At 40.4% G+C, this 25,108-nt stretch overlaps 1 long non-coding RNA gene across 1 annotated transcript in view; it reads left to right on the top strand.

Moving 5' to 3' along the window:
• LOC106039525 (uncharacterized) overlaps positions 1 to 24,366 on the top strand; it is a 48,744-nt gene extending 24,378 nt beyond the window's left edge. Inside the window, exons 3-4 of the long non-coding RNA XR_010833433.1 lie at positions 8,477 to 8,712; positions 22,482 to 24,366. This is a non-coding gene — a long non-coding RNA (uncharacterized lncRNA). The remainder of the gene's footprint in view (positions 1 to 8,476; positions 8,713 to 22,481) is intronic.
• Positions 24,367 to 25,108: the final 742 nt, after the last annotated feature.

Genomic DNA, 25,108 nt, shown 5'->3' with positions numbered 1-25,108 from the left:
TTTGAACTTGAAGCCTTGAACATTGTTCATCCTTTTGTCTTTTAGACTGAAGAGGACTGTGCCATCAGATTAGATAATAGTAACATAAAAGTTACCACATTCATCTGCTTTTAACTTTCTCATTGAAAAGCAAAATAAATTGTATTACTCTAATCTCGTCTTTTTAATATATGTTTCTTTTTATGGCTCTCAGAACCTCCTCCAAATTTTCATTACCTGCCTTGAAGTCTTGGAGCCAGTTGACCTACTATTTAATCCCAACTCTTTCAGAAGGCTTGTATATAGAAGATTATATAGCAAGCAGTGAATGAGAACCATCAAGTATAGAATGCAAACATGACTAACCGTTTTAGCCATATATAAGTAACAGGGAGCATAGTTCAGTTTAGCTTTAGGCAAGCTGAGCAGAAGTTACGGAGAAGGAAATTTTGGAGATCAGAGACAGATGAGTCAAGGTTTTCTGTAGCTAAAAGGTCAGAAGAAACAGCCTCACAGCTACATAGGCAATGAATATAACTTTTACCTTTAGTGCAATCCTATTTCAATATAAATAAACTATCTTACTGATCACCTTATATTAAGGTATTTTATATTATAAATGAAGATAGTAAAAGAGAGGCCTCTGTAGACGACAAGCACTCCTTAAAATATTGTTGCTGAACTTGGGTAAACCAGATGAGAATTTTTAGAAAAAACATAGCTTTCCTATAAGAGTTTCTTCATAATGGTCTTTCCACCTCACTTAATTATGCATGTTCTTATTTTCATTCTGCACACAGAGAATCATAATTTGGACAGCTCCTATCCATCATGGTAATATACGTGTTTACTATTTTATAGCACTTTTGTATGTACTCATTGCAGTGCATGACTAAGCTGTTAAGCAAAACTGTTTGTTTGCTACCGTGAAAGCCCACTTTCTTTAGAGTGGATGCCTACCACTCTCATTACTTCCCAGCTGCCATGTTAAGGATTAACAGGCAGAGATGGATACAGATCTTCAGATGCACTATTGCTCTTGGAGTTTTCCAGACTCTCTTTGGTCTTTGCTCTCTTAGGAACTTAGGTACTTGGGAAAGCTGACACCAGCTTATCTCCCTATTCTTCCACTGTAAGAAAAAGGAAGAGGGAAACTGGGATTGTGCCAGAAGGAGAATGAAAATGTCTGAAGTTATTTTGAATCCTCTGTGGAAGCATCTTCCTCCACAAGCTGTAGAAGTGTAGTGTGCATGAGTCTTCTAAGCTATAGGCATTCTTGAAGTGCCTTCTCTTAGTACCCTGATATTTAACCTGACGTTCTGCTGTACAGACCCCTTGGTTGTGTCCCGGTTTACAAAGCTATCTCAGTTGCTGTGAATCACTGTCTTCACCTTCTCACTATCTATTCCCAATCTTTCTCCTTTGCCAACTTTTGTTATCTGTGATCTGGAAGAAAATAAAGTCACTGCTGATAAAGTTAATTAGCAGTAGAACACTCCTTGCAGGGGTTTCTCTGGAAATGCAGCTGTTCAGTGTTGTTTCTACACTTACATGAACAGTCCTATCAAATAACTGTCAGCATGTTTCAAAAGTGCTTTTTTCCTTTCTGAGCAGGACAATTTGTGCCAGAAGAGCACGCTGGAACCTATTGCGTTGCTTTCTTTTCATATGACCAGCCCTTTAGTAATCAAAAGGAGGGAAAACAACTTAATTACAGAAACATAAGTGTGTTTTATCAAAGCCTTTCTTAAGAAAACAAACGCTGGTACTGTAACAGCGTCTAATTTGTCTGCACTAGGGCTTTACCTTGCCAGGTCAGATGGCATTCCCTGGAGCACAGACAGGCTGGTCTGTCCCTGGAGGAGATACTGAGCATGGGAAGGGCAGGAGTTTCCTGAGAACATCATGGAAATGGGATATTGTCTTTCATAAGCCACAATAAAAAAGCTAAATATTCTAGGTGATATTGTAAAGAAACCTAGCTTTTGTTTTTAAAATGGTGCAGTTTTCTCTGGGCAATTCACAGTATGAGACAGTTTCTGTGGCCTCAAAACTTGTGCTGTTTCAATGTCCCATCACAAGTGCTTTCAAGAGTCCCTACATAGTTTATTCTCTTTCTCTCTATCTTCTCCCAGTGCTGTAATCTTGACTTTTGTGAGTATTTTTAAGGCTGAAATTTGAACAGACAATTTTGAAAACAAGTGGCAGTATACCTGGCCAGTGAAACGGATCTTTATATAATAGAGGCCTCCAAACCTCTAAAGGCCCAGAAAATGCTAATCAGATTTCCTGGATTCTTTGCATCCATTATGCATATAAGGTCTGGGGCTTTTTGTTTAAGTTATTTAATCGGTAACTGCTGTATTGAGTGGCATATTATCTTAACTTGATAGAGCACTGTCTTATTTATTCATCAAGGTTTGTACTTTCTTCTTTGTTCGCTGTGTGTACCATTGACGAATTTTAAATGCAGAGTTACAAAAGCAGAAAGAAACAGCTCTGTTGTAAATAGCTGCAGCTTTTAATTTTTTAAAATGTGAGATAGTTTTGGAAACAGTTTCTAAACAATTACAGCCTGACATTCATACATAGTTAACGTAAGTTAATGCCAAATTTTGACGACTGATACCAGTTCAAGCAGAATTATATCAATAACGCTTCTTAATTGGTATAAGCCCATTCAGGCAGAGAAATTACATAAGGACATATGGGTAATGTACTCAGAAGACACTAGTAATAAATGCATGTGGTCTATGAGTGGAGAACAACTCAACTTATTTTGGAGTGGATACTTGCTTGTGTGTGTGTAGTGACTGCATCCAAAGTGTTCAGAGGTTTCCACAGTTGGAAGCTGACACGCTAATGTTGTGGCTCCAGAGTTTGCCTCTTCGCAAGAGTGAATCTTGGTTGTTTGCAATATATTCTGATGTTTGTGCAGACTTTAGCTTTCAAATACACTTGTCCAAGTTTATTAATCCAGTTGTATCTAGGTGAAGTGAGAACTGATCTGTCTACTGCTAAGCTTTGTGGCAGTTGGGAAATGTTTGATCATAATTCAGTCGTTAAATGCATGTCCAGGTATTACAACCTAGCAACAGGATAGATATAAGAGTAGATGCTTGTTTAATTTTCAGGAGTATGATTTCTCATTGCCAAGCACATTTTGTATTTATCTAGATACAACAACTGGAAATTAATTGGTTGATATCTCTGTTTCTTACTGGTGTAAGGCTCAAATGTTATTATTATTCTATGTATTTAACATCCTGTTTGGCAAAAGGTATCAATGAATTCCTTGTTGTTCAAAGGTTCGGTTGATTAAAGTAGGTGCTTAAATCTCATCAATTTCAGATATTTCAGTGGGTTCTCAACATTGTCAAAAGTTCTCAACAGGAACACTCCCAGAAATCAGTTTTAAGAGTGCATTTATGTCTTTTTGTGTATGCCACAGTCCAAAGTATCTGCTGTTATAAATGAGTGAAAATAGTTAGATTAAGCACACTCAGACCAGCAGGAAATCTGATCTTGGATTTGCAGTGATGAGCAAATAGGGGTATTTGCTCAAGTTCATTTGACAAGACTGGTCTAGTGTTGCTGCCCAAGGGTAGGAAAGCATAAATACCTCAACAGTGGTAGAGATGCAATATTATTTGACCATGCTTGATTTTTTTTCAAAACAAGCCTCAAGAGTAAAGAGAGCAATTTGAACAAGCCTGTGTATTTTCGTGTGATGTACTCATTTTAGCGGGCAAATTAATCATATAAGTAATTTTGAGGCTTGAGTGTCAACTAGCAAATACCAGTACACGATACCTTCTGCATAGTCACAGGTAAGACTGTTTGCTTGACATTTTCTTCACGTAATACCAAGAACATTCCCAAATAATAGGGATAGTTTGTGAATATTTCACCACACAAAAGCACGCCCAAATTTACTAGAGTCAGTATTTGGAGATACTGTTTGACCAGCTCTAACAAAAGTAATCAATGATATTATTTGAACAGAAGTGTGTTTTTAAGAAAAGATATCCTGTGTCAATAAGGGAGGCATTTAGATTTTGTATGTGCTCAGAATTAGGTATATTGTGTAGTTTTCCATTTATGCAGCTCTGGCTGGAATATTCTTTATCATGTTGATTGCATCAAAATACAGGCCAGCAAGCATGTATTTTGGTTCTGGCTCATCTGCCTATAAGCTCATTGAACTATTTCCAAAATAAAGAATAAGGATAAACAACATCTCAGTGATAACCACATAATTGTATTATCAGCTGCAAATACTCAAAAGCAAGAGTTTTGCTGGATGTCTTTTTAGGAGATCCCTGTGGCTGTATTGTATTAGATTTTGGCCAGTTTCCTAGAACTTCATCACGTATGAATTTTAAACCTCAGTCGTTGTTGGATTTGTCTGGTGCGTGTGTGAAAGAGAAATGCTTATGTCTTCAGTAGCATTTAATTTTTTACTTATACATTGTAAAATTTTATGAACCAGAGCTGTAATACAACACTGCAGTGCACAGCCCATTGGTATTGCTGTAATCATTCAATTGAGAGACCTGTGTGGGCATGATTCAATAGGTAATGGACTGTATCAGTTCAGCCTGACTGTTGGGATTTTATTTCTCTACCCACCTTTGTGACAGCTGCTTATTAGTGTGCAGTGCTTTAGAGAAGTCAGAATAGGAAATGAGCTCTCTGGTATTTCCACATTATACTGTGTGGATTGGTATTTTGGTAGATAGGGGAGGTCTTCACCCACCCTCCTTCCCCCTCCCTGCACTGTGAATTTCCAATTCTCAGGTTTGGGCAGGTTCTATCTGCCAGACCAAACATGTTAGAAAGCCCATCATCTTACTTTGATTAACGCTAATAGGATTTGTGACCGTAAAGCACCATGCAGTGAGTTGAGAGTTTATGCCAATGGGATTTTTTTTCCTTTCTTCTATTGCTTTATGTATTATCTTTCATCAGCAGGCAACAGATTTCTTTCCGCATAGTTGAAGGAATCAACATCAGCAGGGGGTAAGAAGGTGTCTTCATCAAATTAAATTCATTTACTTTCACACGCGTGTATAACCATTTCTCTGCACTGACCGTGAAATATGGTAATGGGTGCAGAGCCTGTCAGCTCTAGGCCATCCATTTAAATTGGGCCCAAGCTGGCAAGGATCATCAGTCTTTATTCTCTGTTGGTCGTACGGGACACGGTGCGGAATTGACTTGGCAAGTGCAGCCCACTGTCTCTGGGAGTGTGGTCCATGTCACTGAAATAAATATGTCAGACCAGCTTGCTTCCCACACGTGTTGTCTTAATGGAGATAAAGATTTAAAGCCTGATCCCAAGCCCACTGAAATCACTTGGAGGATAATTTCTTTCAGTGGACATTAAAACAGGTGCAAGAAATGCAAGTAGTCTGAGTAATCCTGCAAGCTGTATCCAGAGGATGACTAACATGTGATATTAGCGTTGATGCCATCATTCATGTTTTTCTGTCAAAAACACTGAGGCAATTTGAGTAGAAGATGATACCATCCTCAAAGCTCTGCTTTTACTGAGAATAAATACACAGCTTTTGCACAGTACTGTTTTTCTTTGTCTTCATTAATAACAAGGCATACCCTTAAAGTATTTCTTACAAATATTTAAAACATTTAATTTGCTCTAGGCACGTGCTCAATTAAAAATCATTTATTATTTATTGCTAGAAAATGAGAAATTTCCAACAAGGAAGTTCCAACAAATTATTAAGCATTTCAAAAGTTCCTATCTACATTGAACTAACCTTACATTGTCTTTACGTGCAGGAAGGGTAAGTGGAAGCTAACAAATATCCTGCAGCCTTATTTTCATTTCAAAGACTGGTCTTCCATGTCATGTGTGATGTGCTGCCATTATTACAAGAGGCAGATTAGGCAGTCATCTTAATGAAATGGGAATAAGATGAATGCAGAAATATCAGATGCTGTGGGGGCATACTCCACTAAGCAAAGTATTTGCAGTACCCATTAGGCAGGATGTAAGTCAATAGAGTACCTGAACAGAAGGTGCTATATATTGTTGTTCTTAGAAAATTTGGTGTAATTGCCTTTATTATTAAAATGGATGACTTCTTTTATATCTGAGTGCTTGCTTCTCCTCTGCCTTTCTCGTTCCCAGTAGTAAATGCAATCTGATTTATAGTTGCATATAAAAACTGCAAATCACGTGGCTGTCCACGATACAGTTACTATGAAGAGGTGTAAATGGTAGTAAAAAGGAGGAAATCAGCCCTGTGAGCTGTATCAATGTAGATATGGACACTTATTTTTTTCCAGATATACCAAGTAATTGGGCATACTGTAGTAGAGTCAGGGGGGCTAGCAAGATTTCCAGTACCCCACATTTCACTATGATTTTGGAAGTAAGCACATTAAATCACTCTTCCACACCAACTTCACTCACAACTGTTAATGGCTGTTGTGGTGACGTGAGGCAGCCTTAAATCCAGCATCTGCAGCCCTCAGCAGGGACTGCGATACATGGCTTCTGGCCTGAAACTTTCTTGGAGTCCTCAAGCTGGAGGTAAAGGTCCAAAATCTTGTGGTTTCCTGTGTCTGGAGAGAGAGAGCAACTCTTTCTAAGCAAAATACAACATCTCCTCACACGTGCACAGTACCCTCGGGTTAGATCCTCTGCCACCTGGTTAACAGACATGGGAAGTAAGACAGCTGTGTATTTAAAATGGCTTCAAGAACAGTGTGTGTTTCATGGATGTCTGGCTGAAGCCCCAGTTCAGTGCAGCTACCAGCCAAACGGGGGCGTCTGTATCAGATCAACCCCCAAATAACAGCAGTCAGGCAGACAACTGACTGCTTCGTGGCTGTTTTCATTCAGAGATACTATTCTCTGAAGGAAAGACAAGGATTTTTTTTTTTCTCCCTTTCTTTATTTCAAGTCAGTAGAAAATGGGTGTTAAAAGATGTGGTTGACTCTACTTTTCTGTTGGATTTCCTAAGATTTCTTTTAACTTTAGTAAAATTTCTAAAAATGAGTTCAGTGTGACTGTTGTTACTGAGAATCATTGCATTAGGATGGGTTAGGCATTTCAGCCTTAGCCTTCTTATTTCCCTGTGTTGCTGACTTCTTTCTACCTGCTGGGTGGTGCTCTGCTCTTGTCTAGACCTTTCCATTAGCCTCCTTTAATTCCACCTGGACTGATCATCAGCTATCTCATTTGAGCTAACTGGTGACTCCTGCACAAACACAGTATTTATAGGAACTTTGGCAAGCTTTTGACCATGTAGAAGTTTGAATAGAGGGAGTTCCTGATGTTCTTCTGGAGAGCTGACATCTTATATCCTACATGCACCAGACAAAAAAGCTTTAACCGTAAGAATGTAGTCATCTTTCCACACTATTGCTCTGAATTTAACATACACATAGAGTAAACTTCTTCAAACATTTAAGAAGTCTTCAAGCAACTTTCTTCCCTTCAGTGTTATTATGAGATCCTGTGTTGGAGATTTATATTTGTTTAGCGTAACATTTCTTACACTCTGAAGCTGACCTCGCATCCCATCCAGCCCCTCCAAGTGCAGACACAAGCACTTCTGGGTGAGAATAAAAATTGTGATGGGTGAAAAAGGCAGCAGGCAGAATTCCTACCCTTTGTTCTGTTTGTACCTATCAAAGCAGGAGCCTCTCCCTTCATCCTCTTATTTCCCTCTAATTGAGTAAGTCTACAAGCTATGTTTTTACTTAAGAAAAAAATATCATATGACAAAGTTTGGCTCAATCTTATCTGTGTTGCTTCAGGGCTTATATGGCTGAAACTCTAAGGGTATGTGCTTTGCTCAGAGTAGAGAGATTTATCAATGGTGATACTAATGTAACCCCACCATTGCACTGTTTTGCTTCTCTGTTGTCAAAAAGACATAGATAAAGCGGTAGGGTATTTACAAAGCATTACTGCATCTCCAGAAATTATAATTCCTTAAGATGTTCTGCCTTTCACTGTTCAACTGCTTTTTACTTTTGTTTATGTTCCCTTTTGTATCTTCCTAAACCTTTCCGCCTTTAGCAATGTTAGGAGTTAAGGAGTGTCACAAGGGAGCCTGACTACCTTTTGTTCCTAGTGGCAAATGAGTTGATATCCAAGGCAGACAGACTCTTTTCTTCCCATTAATTGCAGAGTTGTCTTCTAAAGGATGGAGACAAGTCTGTCCCTGGTGCATGCTGACTTCAGTTAACCATTTTTTTTTTTAATTTGAGGGTGTGTTTTGGAGCATAGGAAAAAGAAAGGGTTCTGATTCCACTTGCACCATCTGAAAATCCAGGGATCTCTAGAGTTCTCAAATGTTTTTTTTTTTTCCTTTAATGCCAATACAAAAATAATATCTAAAACTTACTGAGAAACTATGTATTCATCTTGCTCAAGGTGACATCAGATGTTTTATATTTTTATATCGGGTAAGGTACTGCAAATATGTACTAATTCTCTCCTCTACTTGGTTTCAGATTTATGCAACATGAAGTATCTTACCAAAATTGATGGACCAGGTCTGCCTAAATGACAGCCGATTGATACCAGGTGCTGCCCCACACTTTTTAAACAGGAAAAAAAGGCTCACTGGAGTTGTGACTGGGAAGGAACATGTCTGGGAAGAGAGCTGAGTCCACCTCAGAAGCAGAGAGATACAGATAATGACTCTCCTTCCAGAACTGGAGAGAGACAGAACAGTGTGGGAGCCAAGGTAAGAGCAAAGATGCATCCAACATGGGTCAGGTGTGTGCTCTGCTTGGGAAGGTTAATGAAGTATGTGTACTGCATGGGCTTTCACTGTTTATGTTGAGCACAAGGAAGCTGTTCCATGGCTGTGTGATATCAGTCTTGAGGGAACTGGTGTCTGGCTACAGGTATCTGGCGCAGAAGGAATATGGTGGTTGAGTCTTAAGGGTACCTGTTGGAATGGATTAGGATTACAGGCAGGTTATGTCAAGAATTTAGAGGAACACAAGAAAAGCAAATGGTTGTAGAGGTGCTCCAGACATGAACTCTCATCCAGCTTTTAGAGCAGGCTGTACATTTCAATTTACTGCTAAATTATGCCAGCTAAAGCCCTGTTCTTACCAGGTGACATGAATGTTGGCTTCTGTTTGCTTATCTGTGATGGTGTGTTGTTTTTTGGCTGGGATGAAGTTAACTTTCTTTATAAAAACTTGTACGGTGCTATATTTTGGATTCATGATGAAAACAGTGTTGTTAACGCACCAGTGTTTTAATTGCTACTGAGCAGTGCTTACACAGCATTAAGGTCTTTCCTTACACTGTTCTGCTACCAAGGAGAATGGGGTGGGTGCAGAAGAAGCTGGGAGGCAATGCCACCAGGACAGCTGCCTCCCACTGACCACAGGGGTGCTCCATACCGTATGACCTTGTGCTCGACAATAAATACAGGGAGAAGGTTACTAGGCCTGCTTTGGCCTGGGAACTGGTTGGGCATCAGTCAGCTGGTGGTGCACAACTGCATTGTACGTGACTTGTTTTTCTTTTTTCTTGTTTCCCACTTTTTTAATTTATTAAACTGTTTTTATCTCAACGCATGAGTTTTCTAAAATTTGCCTTTTGATTGTCTTCACTTATCCCATTGGTTGGAGTGAGTGAGTGGCTGTGTGGGGCTTGGCTGCCTGCTGAGTTTAACCCATGACAGGTGTTCTCTAGAGAATGATGTCACTGTGGCTTATGCAAGTCATTAGCTTAGTTTGCTCTTAAATGTCTGCATTTTCATTGCTTTGGGTCTAAATTATGTCTCTTGCTTTCTGATACCCCCTAAAAACCTTCATTTAAGTTCAAGTGCGGAAAATCCTAAATACCTGAATTGTGTACTAGACTTCAGAGGAGTTGGATGTACTTAATGGTTGCCCTTCACTCTTTCGACTTGTGTAAAGATCTCCAGTCGGAGCCATAGGTGGTTGCATGGTGCACTGAGTAGTCAACCACCCCCTTTGGGAACAGATGTGGAGGGGAAAACTTAAAGCAGCAGAGGATGTTGTTAGCATGCTGCACTGTCTCAGAAGTTGGTTGAGAACAAAACCACCTGGCAGCTCTGAGGGATGTTCTGGATTTAGCTGCTGAGAGTTTTAGGGGGCTGGCTCTGCTGAGAACTGTGTGTAGCTAGCAGACTCCATCTGTGCTGCACAACTGTCAGGGGTCTGTTCAGATAATGACTGTACATTAGGGTTACTGACGAATCTCGCTCTAAAAGCAGTAGGCTGGAACTGAGCCACATATGGCTTAAGAAAATCTGCAGAAGCTGTAGAAAGATGGTTTGAAAACTGATAAACATTTAAGTATTGAATGTGTTCTTGAACCTATAGTTGCAATCTTCTGTACGTATCCACTTTCTAGCTGTTCTGTATATGAGAACATACCTTGTTATGATAATACATCCATTCCTATAACAAGATCAGCAACTAGAACCCTGCTGTTAATACTCTAGACAGCATATGCATGCTATGTTTTGTGTTGCGCTTATGAGTTAAGATGGCGGTCATATTATTTTCCGTATATATTTATAGAAATTTAAATGGGAGAATTAAATGTCAAATCTATTTATTTGCCTCTTTCACTAACAATTACATTTATTATGTTGATTTTTATTAGCATCACATTATTAAATATGAATTGCTGAATTCTTGTAGGTAAATCTGAGATTTTAAAGGTTGGTGCCTTGAAATACAGTTAAATTGACTTTATGGCTGTTGCTTTTTCTGAGTAGTCTGGTGTTGTGTGTCTCCTGTATTTAAACAAATCTCTTACTGAACCATGAAATTTGTATTAGACATAAAAGGCATAGATATTGATATATTGTGGTAATGCTGTTCCACTTAATTAATCCATGGTCCAATTTAATATTGACAGTTATCACATATGTTATAAAAGGAATATACAATAGCTATTTTTTCTTGTTGGTATACAATGAATAGAATCTAAATTATAAACTTGAAATCTTTGTAGGTGTGAAATTGAGATTTGAACCAGAAGCAAGGGGATTCCAAATCCAAAGTGATTTGAAAAAAAAAGTTTGTGACTAATGAAAGCCTGTGAGGCTTCCCCACTTCCTCAGCCCCCAGAAATGAACAATAAAGGGGGAAACCCAGTCAGTAGTCAAAATGCTGCTTCTTATGGGCTTCAGTGGGAAAGGATGTATAGTATCTCTAATTCTTGTGAATTTCCACAGCAGGGAATTAATGTCTGAAGTTATATACAGACTTCTCTTTAGGGTGTTCAGAGCAGTATTTTAGGATGCACACATCAGTGAGCTGTTTTTTTTTTTTTGCTTTTTTTTTTCCCCTGTCTTTCTGTTTGTAGTTTGAAGTGGGAGAATGGCATATGCAATGAGGTGCTCCTTGTGCAGTAGGTGTGTAAACAGACAGAACTTAGAAGTTTAACATGTGAGAAGCTCCTCAATCGTATTGCTTTGTTTCATTGACACTTCTGCACATTGGTATTCATTTCTTAACTTTCTGCAGTAAAAAAGAGGCAGTGGTAGGTAGACATCTCTGGAGGTTCAAACTCTTGTTCAAGTATGGAAGAACAGATCCTACAAATTGTCAAATCCCCTTTTTTATCGACTTTATGAAGTCCTGAAAATATTGCAGACATGTTGCATGCTGGGCAGTCAGAATGCTTCCGTGTTGTAGACCCAGTGATATATGTTTCAAAACATGGTTTCACTTTTAAGTGTAGAAGATGGGCTGTGTAATATCAGTGAATATGCTGTATAAAGCCCTAATGAAGGGGGAGAAGGGGAAGGAAGTGACCTGGCAGTAACTTTTTTTTTTAAGAGTATGCAGAGACCAAATGAGGGAATCATATCTCACCATAACTGCTCTGTTGTTTGTGACTTGCATGTAGCACCTGAGGGTGAATTTCAGGATCTGATTTCTCTCTTCAGGAAAATTTTCAGTGTAGCTCGATTGCATGTGCCCTGACTCCACTCTTTTCTCCTCATGCTGCTTAAATCTGCTTTGTAATTGACTTTCTCTGTTAGGTTGAACAGCACAAACACTGAAAGTTGTATGAAATAGATTCCAGTAGGAGATCTTGGCTGCACAGCCATGGTCGAAAAACCTGACTGAGCTGTAGAAGGAAAATCACATAATAAATCATCACTAAAGGAAGAGGCTGTGCTTCATTGAAGCTGTATGTACTTCATGGTGGATCACTGTTTGGAACCACAGAAAATCTTGTACATCCTGTGAAGGCAAGCAAACTCATCAGGGTGCTTGTGTGATAGGAGCTTCCATTTGTGATCTAACAAGTGGTTAACTTCTTGAAGATGGTAGCTGGGGGTACTTGAAAGCATCTAAGGTTACTGCTGCTGCAGATTAGCATCTCTGCTAGGGGTGCCCACAAGTAAAGTACTGAGCAACATCCACGTTCTTTATTGTTTGCTCCATGCAGAGCATGGCACTACAGAGTTTATTCTGGAACAGTTATCCTGTTTTCTGGAATGCATAGTGTGGCTTTCTGACTTCCATGAGATCCTTGTTATGGACATGATGTAGAAGCACAGAAGTTAGGACATCAGCTGTGGAAAGTGCAGTCCTCCCTTTCCCCAAAGCAGTTTTCTCTTATTGGTGTTGCTGTTTGCCACAGCTGGTGGTATTTGGAAAAGTTGAGTTGAAGTCTTTAAGCCATTTTTGCATGGGAGTGAAAAAGGATTCTTCCTCTATCTTGTTAGAGAATTTGTACAACTATTGTAATTGCATGTCTGTTAAGACCCCTGTATCTTGAAGCACGATATTGGAAGGCTGTGGAAGAAGAAATTCCTTTCCTTTCTTCAGCAAGGGAAAGGTGTGTCGTGTGGCAAGACATTCTGTTTGCTTATTACTTAGCTTGCTGAATTCTGGAAGTGGTTCTCCCCTCTGTGCTGGTGGAGACTTCCTGGCACAAGCATGCTCACTTGCTAGCAGCTTATGCACAAGTACGTGCTGTTTTTAATTGGTCCTTGGCTTGGAAGCATGAATGCGAAAAGCTGGAGCAGCAAGGAGAAGATGGAATTGTACCGAGTGCTGTGGAAGTCATTGTAGTTATGGTAATGGCTTCACAGCATCCATACACACAGCCGTTCCCTGAAGAAGCCCTTCTTAACATAAACTACTTAAAGCTGGATTACAAAACGCCCTGTCTCTTTAGTTAAACTTAAATTAAAAATGATCTCTGAAAGTTTTAGCTGCCCTTCATTAAATCTGTCTTGATATTTTATGTGCATGTATACAGCTGTTTTTTTCCCTATGTATTTAACCTCAATAAGTTTGCCTTCTAGAACAAGTGATGATAATCTTCCCTTTGCATTATTTTTTTCCTGAGAAGAAACTGTATGCAGAAAGGGAAACCATCTACGTTCAGGCTTGCTCTATTCAAGAGAGCTATGAAGGAACATCCCATTGTGATCTGTGATTACTGTTATTTTGTCTACTATTTTTCTTCAGAAGGAGAAGCTTAAATGTTTTTGTTTGTTTTTGTCTATTTACTCTTCCCATTGCTCTCCCTAGTAGCCATTGCTGTTATGGTGGGGAGGAAGGGATCTTGATGCGATGTTTCAGCTGCTGAGGGGATTTTTTTGAGTCCTGCTTGTTGCTTGCTAAAGTATACATTTGATGCCTAGTGTGTTTACATGAAGGTACTGTGTCCATGCTAGATTCAGGTCATAATTTACCTATAGATAGCTGTGATGACTGACTCATCCAGCTTTGATGAGAAGGTTACCAAATAGATATGCCAGAAAAAACTGACTTATATTCCAAGAGGATATCTGATAAGTGGTCAGGAACTATGGATTGTTATAGTTAAGGATCCTCCCCTCTGTTTTTACCAATTCCATCACTCTTCAGATGAAATTTAGTCTTGTGTACTTAGGCAAAACTCTTATATTGAACAACTCCCTAATTCTTATGCAATATAGGATTTAGAAAAGGTTTAATTTGTTTCTCATTTATTTGGCTTTCATTTATCTGCAAAAATGCAGTGTTACTGAACTTTTTATTGTGAGGCTGGTGCTTCATTGACCAAAATAGAGATAGTATCCTTGTTTTGACCCCTGGCGCCTGAAATAGAGGGCTCCCGTGTTCCCTTCACCCCCTCCATGTTTATGGCAGATGGGTCAATCTTCTGTTAGACGCTCATCTTTAGGATTTTTCTTTCACTTTTTTTATTTTTTTGCGGGGGGGGGGGGGGGGGAGGCAATAAATATGTTACCACCTATTTACTCTACAGCATGTGCATCTGAGACCAATGACTTGATAAATGCAGCTGCCTGTGCAACAGCAGTCAGCACACTTAAGTTTTTTTTTTTTCCTGGGTTTGGTGAGCACTTACAGGTCTTCCTAAGAAACATGAACACGAGGGTATACTTTAAGATAGTGGAAGAAATAGAAAGAAAAATGTTGAGAGCCCCCAGTAGGGCAGTGTGGTAGGTCATGGAGTATGATATTACTGCGCCATAGTCCAGTCATGAATCAATTTCAGATTTGTCCCTTTGCTGCAGTGCATCTTACTGATAGCACTTGCTTGCCTCCTTCCTGTGCGTCTTCCCTCCCTCCCGCTATCCTTTCAATGCAGCTCTGGTGACTGTAGGGCTGACAATGAGCAATATATTACCATGTGTCTTTGGTATCTGACCATTGACTGTCTTAAACCACTTGCATAGAACAAGTGTGGAGGGTTGAAATTTCCTTGTGTGTGTTTTTCTTTTTTTTTTTTGTGGGGTGTCTGTTAAATCTCTGAAGCCTCATAATCTATCTAAAGTCAAGCATGTGTCTCACTTTGAAAACTCTTATTCACAGCTTTGTGCATCACTGTAACGCAGCTCAGCTACTGAAATGAGCTCAGCAGAGAGCCCCCAAAATGTCTGAGGGCTGGAGCACTTGCCCTGTAGGAGAGGCTGAGGTAACCGGACTTGTTCAGCATGGGGGAGGGATGGCTTTAGAGGTGTATAATGGCAGCCTTGGAGGTTGACTCTTCATAGCAGTGTGTGGTAGGAAGATGAGAGGCGATGGACACAACTTAAGAAGTTTGGGATGGATGTGAGGAGGAACTTTTTACCCACAAGCACACTGAGACAGTGGAGCAGTTACATAGTCTCCAGCCTTGGAGGGTTTTAAAATCAAACTGATTGAAGCCCTGAGTAACTTGGTCCGATCCTATGGCTAGCAGTGGTCTGAGCAGGAGGTTGGTCTGGAGACCTCCAACCTGAATTTTCCTACGAGTCACTTTTTATTAATAGAAAGTTGAAGCGGATTTTGGCTGTCAGCCTTGGTTAGAAGAATGAAATCAGGAAATAGTTGATAGACGTTAAATATGAGAGTTTTATTATTTACATTGCTTTTTATGTTACTGTTTGGAGAGTTCACAACTGCAACTGGCCATTGTAATAATGGTGAAATAAAACCTTTTGTAGGAAGTGTTGGCTTGACAGACCATGGAAAGTCTTTCTTGTTCTGTAGTCCCTGTAAATGTTCCACATCGCTTATGGACTTTCCTCCAGTGTTTCTATTTTCACCTTGTGTACCTTGCTCTGTGCCTTTGACACTTGAAGAATGGTACTCGCTTATTTGAACTCGGTGCAGCCTAGCACCAATAACTCCTCTGCCACGTGTAAGTTATGAAGGGTTACAGAGGGGTAGCAAGGGTACAGTACAACAGTAGGTGGCACAACAGTTTGTCGAACTTCCAGCTTTTGAACTTTGGTCCTCAAGGATTTCTTTTTTTTTTAACTTGCTAGCAAGACTTGGTTAAAAATGCTATTAATGTGTAGGAGAAATACGTTAATCTCAAGCTATTCTCGTTCCATCTCTCCCACTGGAGATGGGGAGAGGAATGCTGGATGAACAAGAAATACTTTAGATTCAGTTATGCAGGGAGATGGTAGATTATGCTTCTTCAAAATGGGGAATGCTTAAAAAGTTGTGTGCATGCTTCACTTTGGAAAGCAGCTTTCCTCTGCTTAACTAACCAAGCTAAAGCAGAACAGTACTACTGAACTCAGTATTAAAATGTTATTGCTGAAATTAATTTTAACGATAAATCAATAGAGAGCATTTACTAGAGTATTTAATGAATCTCATATAAGTAAGTGCTACTAATGACTTCTAACACTTCAAAGGGAAAAATGCTGTGTACTAAATTACATCCAATGGTCAAAATAAATAAGAAAGGAACTACTGTTTAAGAGGAAAATCATGCGTTATCTTCCATGAGGCAATCGCTTGGCTCAAATCTACCAAGTTGCACGGCTTCTTCCTCGTGAAGGGGGTTGATCTTTGCATTTATGTACAACTTCTGATTTGGGTTGCTAACATTGAAGAGGTTTTGGGTTTTGCTCTGTAATAACACAAAGTGGTGGGTTCAATTCAGATGACTGACATGTGCAGGAGAAAGGAAAAATACCAAAGCTATGTTGTCTGTTAGGTGTGTTTAATGCAGTATATCAAGATATTTAACTTCTGTGAGCACTTTTAATAGAGGAATTTTTAACTTTCAACCTGAACAGATCTAAAACAGCATAATGGGAAGATTTGTTTCCACAAGATTGTTTTCTGAAGAATTTAACACAACTTGGTGCTCAACAGGAGTGAGTGGCATACTTTTATTCTCTTTGTTTAATGGCAGCCTTGTTCAAGCCTGAGGTTTTTAAGTGCTACCACATAACAAATGATAAATAACAGGACCAAAGAGAAGGCACTAATATCAGCAAGAATATAGGCTGTCTCTCCTTTTGCAGTAGAGATACGTGCCTGTTCTTTATTGTAGTCTTCTGGCTGATTTTACTTCCTGGCTTATTTCAGAACTGTGTTTTTCTGCGTATCAGTTACTGAGGAACTGTTTGCTATCCCGTTTTTACCACCCAGTTATAATTCTTCTGAAAGGAGATTTCATTGTCACAGGGAGTGGAATGATTCTTGTTGAAACTCTCCCTAAAGCAGCATTGAGACTTGTGGGAACAATGATTTCTGTTGCTTCTAATTATTGTTCCTGTGAGAATGTCTTACGAAGTTTCTTTGCACAAAGACAACATGCATGATAGACACAGCAGCACACCTTTGAGTTGTGCTCTCGCCGACTTCACACTAGGACAGCTTTACTTAAGTCTCACTTATGTTGTCTCATGGTAGGACAGATAATATCAGAATTACTCACAGGTGGCAGACATGTCTGGGCTCAACCAGATAATCAGTAAAAACCCCAAACCCCAGTACACTGGATGCTAAGTTCCTCTCTGTGCCCAGTGTTCCCATTGATGGTAATGTCTTCCAGAGGCAAGCTGTTATGCCATGAATGTGCATAGCCAGGGCTGTAACAATGACCAGAGCTGAGGAAGAAATATTTTTTCCTGAACTCTTCCACTTCAAAGTCTAAGGAGACAGCTGGATCTGTCCTGGCCCTTTCTTCTGTGAAGAAGGGTTTGGGATAGAATCTAGTTGTAAGGAACTGAACCCAGAATTGAAATGCAGACTCTACAAAGCCTATCTGTTCCTGCTGCCTGTTCTCCTAGATACCCTTGAGTCAGAAGTGATAACACTCTAGCTGTCTCAAATCTAGCTCTTTCGTGTCCTTAACAACAACAAAACAGCTAGTTTTGGGTTTGAGGACAGAAAAACAACTACAACCACAAATTGCTGTGTTGTATCATGGTATTGCTTTGGTGATGCTTGTTTCCTACTGCAGGAGAAAATGTAAGTAGAAGGTCCTGCTCCGTATAGATATATTTAGATTCTAGTTTTCCATCTAAGCACAACTGTGGTGTATCTGCATAGATCTTTCTCTCGTGGACTCTGTTCTGCAAAGGGAGGGCTTCACTGTGCTGAAGAGTTCACTGTGAGAGCACAGTTCACTGTGCTCTCTTGCTATACTGAAATTGAAGCTATTTTTCCCAGGCTGGCACTTTTTTTTTTTTTGAAGGTTCTTAAGGGATTTGGAGCCAGAAGATAGTCATCATCTTCCAGACCAGGGGAACGTAATAGCCACCACTGGAAGGGTATCAGTAATGTTTTAACTTTCCCAACACCTATAAAACTTTGAAGCAGATGTTAATTGCTAAGCAGTATAGCACAAAAGTGGAAAATAACTTCATTGCTGCTTTAAGTTTTGCTGATTGCCTGTCAGTGATTTTGCTGCTGCTTTGATGTCTGAATATTAAAATTACCTTGAGGCACACTGTCTTATCTACCTAACTGTTCTTGAATGATGATCTGGTATTTGTAATGGCAAGAAGCCAAATATTTCAGACTTGATTTGGTCTCCGCTTTTACTGCTGCAAACGGTAAGCAGTTCTGATGAAGTGTCATGTTTCTGAACCTTGAGTAAGCAGCCGAAGAATCAGATCCCATGCCTGTTCTTCTGAATAGACACAAGTGAAGTTCAACTTGTCATCCTTGTAGGGTAGGCTCAACTGAGGCAACCTGAAGATGTGACTCGGAAAAGGAAGCTGTCATGAAGCCTAGCTATCTGCAGTCCAGTGTCTTTCATTTAGTACTGGCTATTTCTGCAGGCTTCTGGAAAAACTGTGAGCTTCCTGTTGCAGGCAAGAGCCAGATATACTGATAAAAGAAGCTTGTACATCTAAGCACCAGTAGTTTATCTGCATTTGAAAGAAGTGATGTTTGATATTCACTATTTCTTTTTCCTCTTCCTGCTGCTGCCCTCCATTCAAAATTCAAGATTTCTGACTTACATTGAGACCAGACTCATAATGTAAATAGGGCAAGATTTTTTTTTTCCTGTGGAATGCATTAAATATACTTATGCTGCAGAGATTTAAAACAGGAACAAAAAGCCTAAAGCTTTAATTTTTCAATATGGACCTGCACCTTCTAGAGCTAGTTTGTCAGATTTAGCTTGCATAGAAATCCTAAGTCAGCAGGAGAGGGGAAAAAAAAACAACAGTGTAATGTCTTTCTGCTGCTTAGTTTCTGCAAGTACTTAATCTTTTAGGCATCTGCATTTGTAGACGTGATATTTTAGAAGTATTTTGTCTTGTGTGATTTCTGTGCTTTAGCCCCTTACTCCCTGAAACCTGAGAGAAATGATATGTAACACTTCTGTAGCAATGCAGCTGAGGAGTGCTATGCTGCTCTGAGAACATGTAGAGCTCTGTTATAAATTCTGGCAGTGGCTACATCAGCAAAATGTGTTTTAAAACACCTCATTAATAATAGCTGGTGTCTTTAAACCTTAGGTTAGTCAATTATGCTTGACATAGTAGTTGAATATCATTAAGTGATTTTAGAGAACCAGTCACCTAAGGAGAGAGGAGAGAATCAGTTTAATTTTTTGTAAGTAATTACCCTGTTTAAAAAAAAAAAAAATAAAAATTGAGGAGAGGTGGGATGGAATGAGAGCTCTCAATCCACTGCTGTAAATCAATGGTAACTTTAAAGAAGCTGGAGTTGCAGGTTTATAGCTAAAACTTGTGGGCTAAAAATTCTGCTCTCAAAATCTATTTCAGCACTGTGGCTAGCTCTATTTCCATCTAAGAATAAAACATTTCAGTCCCCTTCACATGAATTTAGCTGTCTGGTGGATCTGCTCGGTGTGTGTTACTGTGGTGTCCCTCACCCCATGCACCCCTTTGTGTTTTCTCCTGTAGAAGCAGGGCAAGCTTACTTGGCGACATCAGAAGTAAGAACCACCCTCCATTCCCCCAAAAGAGCAACAAATATTGCTTTTCTGGAGCCTAGTACCATTAAATAAAATAGGAAGCAATTATACATCTTGGGGGGCAGCTTGTCTCAGCAACAAAAACAATATTGCACCACTTGGTGACCCCAAGCCTATAATTTACGTACTAATAAACGTGGGTACAACAGGTGGAAAGCCATTTCTGTCCTATGACACCCATCATACCCGTGATGGTGCTGACCCCTCTGGTCGCATGTTGATGGGCACCACGGGGCATTGCTCTGCTTGCCTGGCTGGCATACAAGGTTGTGTCTGCAGACCCAGCCCTGACACCTTCCACTGCAGCCCAGACTTTCATAGTGTCAGGCACCTCAGTGAGCAATCCCCTTCCATCTGGCTCCCTGTCCCAAATGTGTTACAGTAGGAGTATGTTTTGTAACAGGTGCATAAGTTCATTTATTGCTCCCTTGTTCCCCAGCATATACTGTATTATCAAGAGACAGGCAGATGCAATAAAGATCTCATTTATTTGGGTGGTGCTTTTGGGTAAGCTTCCCACTATGACACTTATATCTACAAAAATTTGAATGCAAATTATGGCTTTTTTTCTTTCTACTTGCTGACATACCAGGCGCAGTTTTTGGCAGAGGGTGCTGCAGGAAAGCTTTCAGAGCAGGCAGGCCATCTGTGGGGATGGGAATCAGCTGCTGAGACAAGAGTGGGCAGAGATTTTAATATGATGCTCATTTTCTCAGGACTAAATCAACAGCTGTCTCTCCTTTACTTTTGAAGATTGCCTGATGACATTGTGAATCTAGCCCCCCCCCCCCCCCCCCCCCCCCCCTTCTGTGGGTGCTTTCTAAGATAGGCTAAACAGTTTGCCTGTGCACCCTTTGTCAGATGAATTTGTGTCTCTTTAAATGATGGCCTTCATTTTTGAGGGCCCAAGGATAAAACCATGGTGCAAGGATAGCAAGTTTCTCTAAAATAAATTGAAGTGATATAAAATTACTGATGGATGTGGTATTTGCTGGCAAGAGATACACGTGAGTTTATATTCCGGTTTATACTGAAACATGACTAATGTTTCCAAGAGCACTAAGAATAAGCACTGATGTTCAAAATTGTATTTCATAAGTACATCTTCTTGTTTCCACTTCAGACTTTGAAGTTTTCCAAGTTTTAGTGGACTGTTGTTTTCTGGGTGAGACTATTTTTCATTTTCAGTTTAGCAAGTGATGCACACATTTTATTCAGCGTTTTGTTTGTTTGAGAACTTAATCCTCCATCCTCCCCCAGCAGTTGCTATTTTTTATTCTTAGCCTTGTACATTTGTTGCCTTGGAGTAGTTATTTGTCTTGTAGTGCTGAATATTTGTGCTGGAAACTGTGCTGGGGAAAGATGGTGTGCTGACACCATTCTGATGCGATCCCTGTAGTGCTATGTGGTAGAAGGGCAAGCGTGCAGCTTAGGCTGGAAGAGTGCCAGAAGCAGTGTCCTTTCTGCGTATCGATTAGCAAGGGGAACAGTCAGGATACCAAGCACTTGAAACAGGCCTGCTATTTTTTTTCCTTGAAATGGGATTTGTTTTACATAAAAGCTGAAATTATTTTTTAAGTTCTACAAAAGTCATCAAATCTTATTACCTGTTAGCTTTATGGTGTACTCTTGCTTTGCGTGTATGAACTTTAAAACAGCTCGAGCTGATTCCTGACTCCTGGATCCTTGTTTTGTCTTATGCTAACAGACAGAGGTTAAGATCTGTGGTCTATAAAGCCTTCCTTGGCGAGAGGAGTTAACTGCATCCCTGTAAAGCCTTAAAAATTCACGTGGCAGTGCGTTTTCTGTCCAGGTCATTCAGAGGAGAGGAGACTATTTAAAATGTACTGCCACTTGCCCAGGGATTTCACTGGGATGCTAAGCATGTTTTACAGAGCTTGCCTTTGAACCACAGGTGTTTGGTATGTGGCCTGTGTTATGGCAGGTCAGAGCCACGGGGATTTCTGAGTCTTCTGTTGCTGAGAATTAATGACCTAATGCCTGATTTTTAAATGGGTGGAATTTATGGTCTTGTCCAGGCAGGGGACAGGGCAAGGCAACTGCCCATGTGAGAGCATGGTGTGCCAAGGGTGGGATAAAAGGGAACTTGTGAACCTGATGGAGCATTTTGCTTGCTAGTGAGACCTGGGAGTTTCACTCCTGGAGAGTACCAGGCCCTCGCTGCAAGAGAAGGTAGCATCCTCTCGTTTTAGAAGTAACTATTGCTTTCCTTTACTATCTGTTTGCTCCACCAGTGCTTGTCAGCAACAGAGGACATGCCCAATGTTGTTATCACCAATGTCTGATTAGACTAGACAAAAATCACTAGAGTAAGGTTGCCTTTCTGTAACAACCTGCGAAAAGATCCTGCTCCTTGCTCGCTCTGCAGCTCCCTCCAGGGGGGTCAGGTACATTCCCCATACCTCCTCAGTGGCTTTGGGGAGTGTCAGTCTCAACGAGTATCTAAATACATGTGTTATTTAAATGTAGAATGATATTGGAAGTGTCACATATTGAGATGGTAACTAGAGATCAGAGTGGGAGGTAACTTGCTGCCTAAAGCTCTAAGAGTCAGCCAACTTTTGTTGTAGTTGTTCAGTGGGAAGTGACTGTGCTATTTGTAAGGGTTGTTTGTTAGCTGTCAGGGGAAGCCCTCTATTTTGTAATCTTGCCGCTGCCTTTTTTTTTTTTTTTTTAAAAAAAAAAAAAAAACTCTTCATCTGAGCCACTGTAAAGTCTATAGTTATTTCTGGTGGAGTCTTGCATAATGTCTGTCTTGCGTAATGTTTTTATCTCTAGGTAACCTGGGCAGCGATGGCTGCTTCCCTATCCCATGATGAACTACAGTCTTCAGTAAAGCAAAACATCCTGACAATTTGTTTTCTGGGCCACTGGCTTTGTGTTACTATTCATGTCCTAGAACTGTTTTTCAGGAGAACTGTGAAAGAAATATAGTGAAAATGTGTCCTAGTGACTGTATCTGTGGTGGCAAACCAGACCAGGACTGGAAGGCTGGGCTTGTTCAGCACGGAAAAGGGATGGCCTTACCAAACAGCAGGCTGTCCGCACATACCAAGCAGATGGGTCCCAGTTCTTTGTGGTGGGAGGATGAGAGATGGGCAGAATCTGAAACGAGAGGTTCAGGTGGGATATAAGGAAAAACAGACCCTGCCGTGAGGACCCTGCAGCAGCTGCGCAAGCTCCAGACTTGGAGGGCTTCAAGACCTGACTGGATCAAACCCTGAGCAACCTGATCGGATACCATGACTGACCCTGCACTGAGCAGGAGTTACACTAGATACCTCCTGAGGTCCCTTATAAGATGACAAGGGAATTCAGCTTGTTAGTCACAGGCCTTCCTCTGAGGACAACATGAGGCACCTGGCTTGCTAGCCTGTGGGGTTCAGTTTCCATGGTTCGTGAGGGAGTCCATGTGGCCCCCTTTGGGAAATCACACTGCCTAGGCCACGTAGTGTGGCCTCCCAGCGGGATGCTGCCCGTCGTACCACCAGTGTGGGGTTGGGCAGCAGCAGGGCAGCCATGTTGCTGCTGCGCCGCCTGAGGTGGCCTGGGGAGGTGAGCCCCTGTAAGTCAGCTGGGGACAGCTGGTTACCAAAGGGTGCTTAAAAATGTAGAGGCGTGTGGTGACATTTGTACCTATCTAGTTTTGTGGTCTCTGTCGTGTTGTTGATATCGACCCTGGAACATATATTTCTCTGTTTCCTGCTTAATTACATGTAACTAATAAACCAGTAAGCCCATTTGATCCTGCTTTGATTTAATCATGTGAGCTGAGCAGGTTTTATTTTTTTTTCATGAGACAATCACTTTCTTCCTTATTGCTGTGTTTTGACCAGTTTGGTCGCATGACTGTCAGAGCATTTAGGTGGTTCTGCTCACATGGTTTTCTTCAGTGAGCATCCCCAAAACAGTAGAAGGATGACAAATTCCAGAGGATAAACTAGACTATTGATCTTTTAAAGAAGTGAACAATTCTGCTGTTTGAAGAGCAAGTATCTGCAAGCAAAAACCCCCTTTATTCTACGTTGTGTCCTTGTAGGAGAGGGTTTGTCCACTGATTTCTCTCTGTCCAATTACTTGGTAGTGGCTCTTCAGCACTGCAGATGTTACAGCATGAAGATGCAAGGGGACTGGACTTTGTCTGCTTCTTGCAGGACTCTTCCAGTCTAGATTAATACAGTAGTGTCCAAGTGAATGAGTCTGAGTTTCTCCCTTCTCTCCCTGTGTCATCTGTGCTCTGGGAAAGTTTAATGCATCTCTTTACCTGACCCAATTTGCAAGTAAAGAGGAGGCCTTCTTCTGTAGTGACCAGCTGCATCTTTTTAGGGGAGTATGACATGGAGTAAATTAAAAGTATAAATCATATGCCATCTGTCAGTGCTATTTCATTTTTCTGTCTGAAATATATTTTTCTCAAATCATTTTTTGCCTTGTAGAGAGAGGGGAGAAAAATCTTGACCTACTTTAGAGGAATTGTGGAATGAACAAACTTGTTTATGCAGATGTCCCCCTTCATAAACAAGCAAATGTTGAAAAGTTGATTTTGCTATTATTCTTCCTAAAATGAGATTTTTCTGAGCTATTTCTAACTCTTCCACTGTAATTTTTATGTGGCATTTTTTCTATCGATTAGCGCAATGTGGCTTTACAGCTTCCAAAGTAACCAGACTTTTGCTGCAATCTGAAATGACTGATTTGTAGATGAAGCATAAACTAAAATCTTTCTTTCTATCGCAAAGTCTTTACAGTGTTGCAGGAGGAGCATTTCACAGAATCACGGAATCGTCTAGGTTGGAAGAGACCTCCAAGATCACCTAGTCCAACCTCTGACCTAACACTAACAAGTCCTCCACTAAACCATATCACCAAGCTCAACATCTAAACGTCTCTTAAAGACCTCCAGGGATGGTGACTCAACCACTTCCCTGGGCAGCCCACTCCAATGCCTAACAACCCTTTCAGTAAAGAAGTTCTTCCTAATATTCAACCTAAACCTCCCCTGGCACAACTTTAGCCCATTCCCCCTCGTCCTGTCACCAGGCATGTGGGAGAATAGACCAGCCCCCACCTCCCTACAGCCTCCTTTAATGTACCTATAGAGAGCATTTTAATTTGTTCTTCTGTGAGCTGTGGTTTTATATGGATATGCTGTTCTACACTTTTACTCAGAGTAATTCTTCAGTGTGTCAGAATTAACCTCATCTTTGGAATGGTGTGCTGAGGCATATTCAATAGTTGCGACACTTGCAGAATACTCTGATTCCAACGAAATGAGTAATATAACTTCCAGTTAATCAAGTTACTCTTTAAGTTTTAGCCCCAGTTAAGAGGCTTGTATAAATATCATCTATGTAAAGTATTGTATTGCTCTATTTTATGGTTTCTTATTCTTAGATGAAATCAAA

The sequence above is a fragment of the Anser cygnoides genome, chromosome 1 (genome assembly GCF_040182565.1).
Source record: "Anser cygnoides isolate HZ-2024a breed goose chromosome 1, Taihu_goose_T2T_genome, whole genome shotgun sequence".
NCBI classification, from domain to species: Eukaryota; Metazoa; Chordata; class Aves; order Anseriformes; family Anatidae; genus Anser; species Anser cygnoides.
The sequence above is the reverse complement of the archived record's forward strand: the minus strand, read 5'-3'. Positions and strand labels throughout refer to the sequence as shown.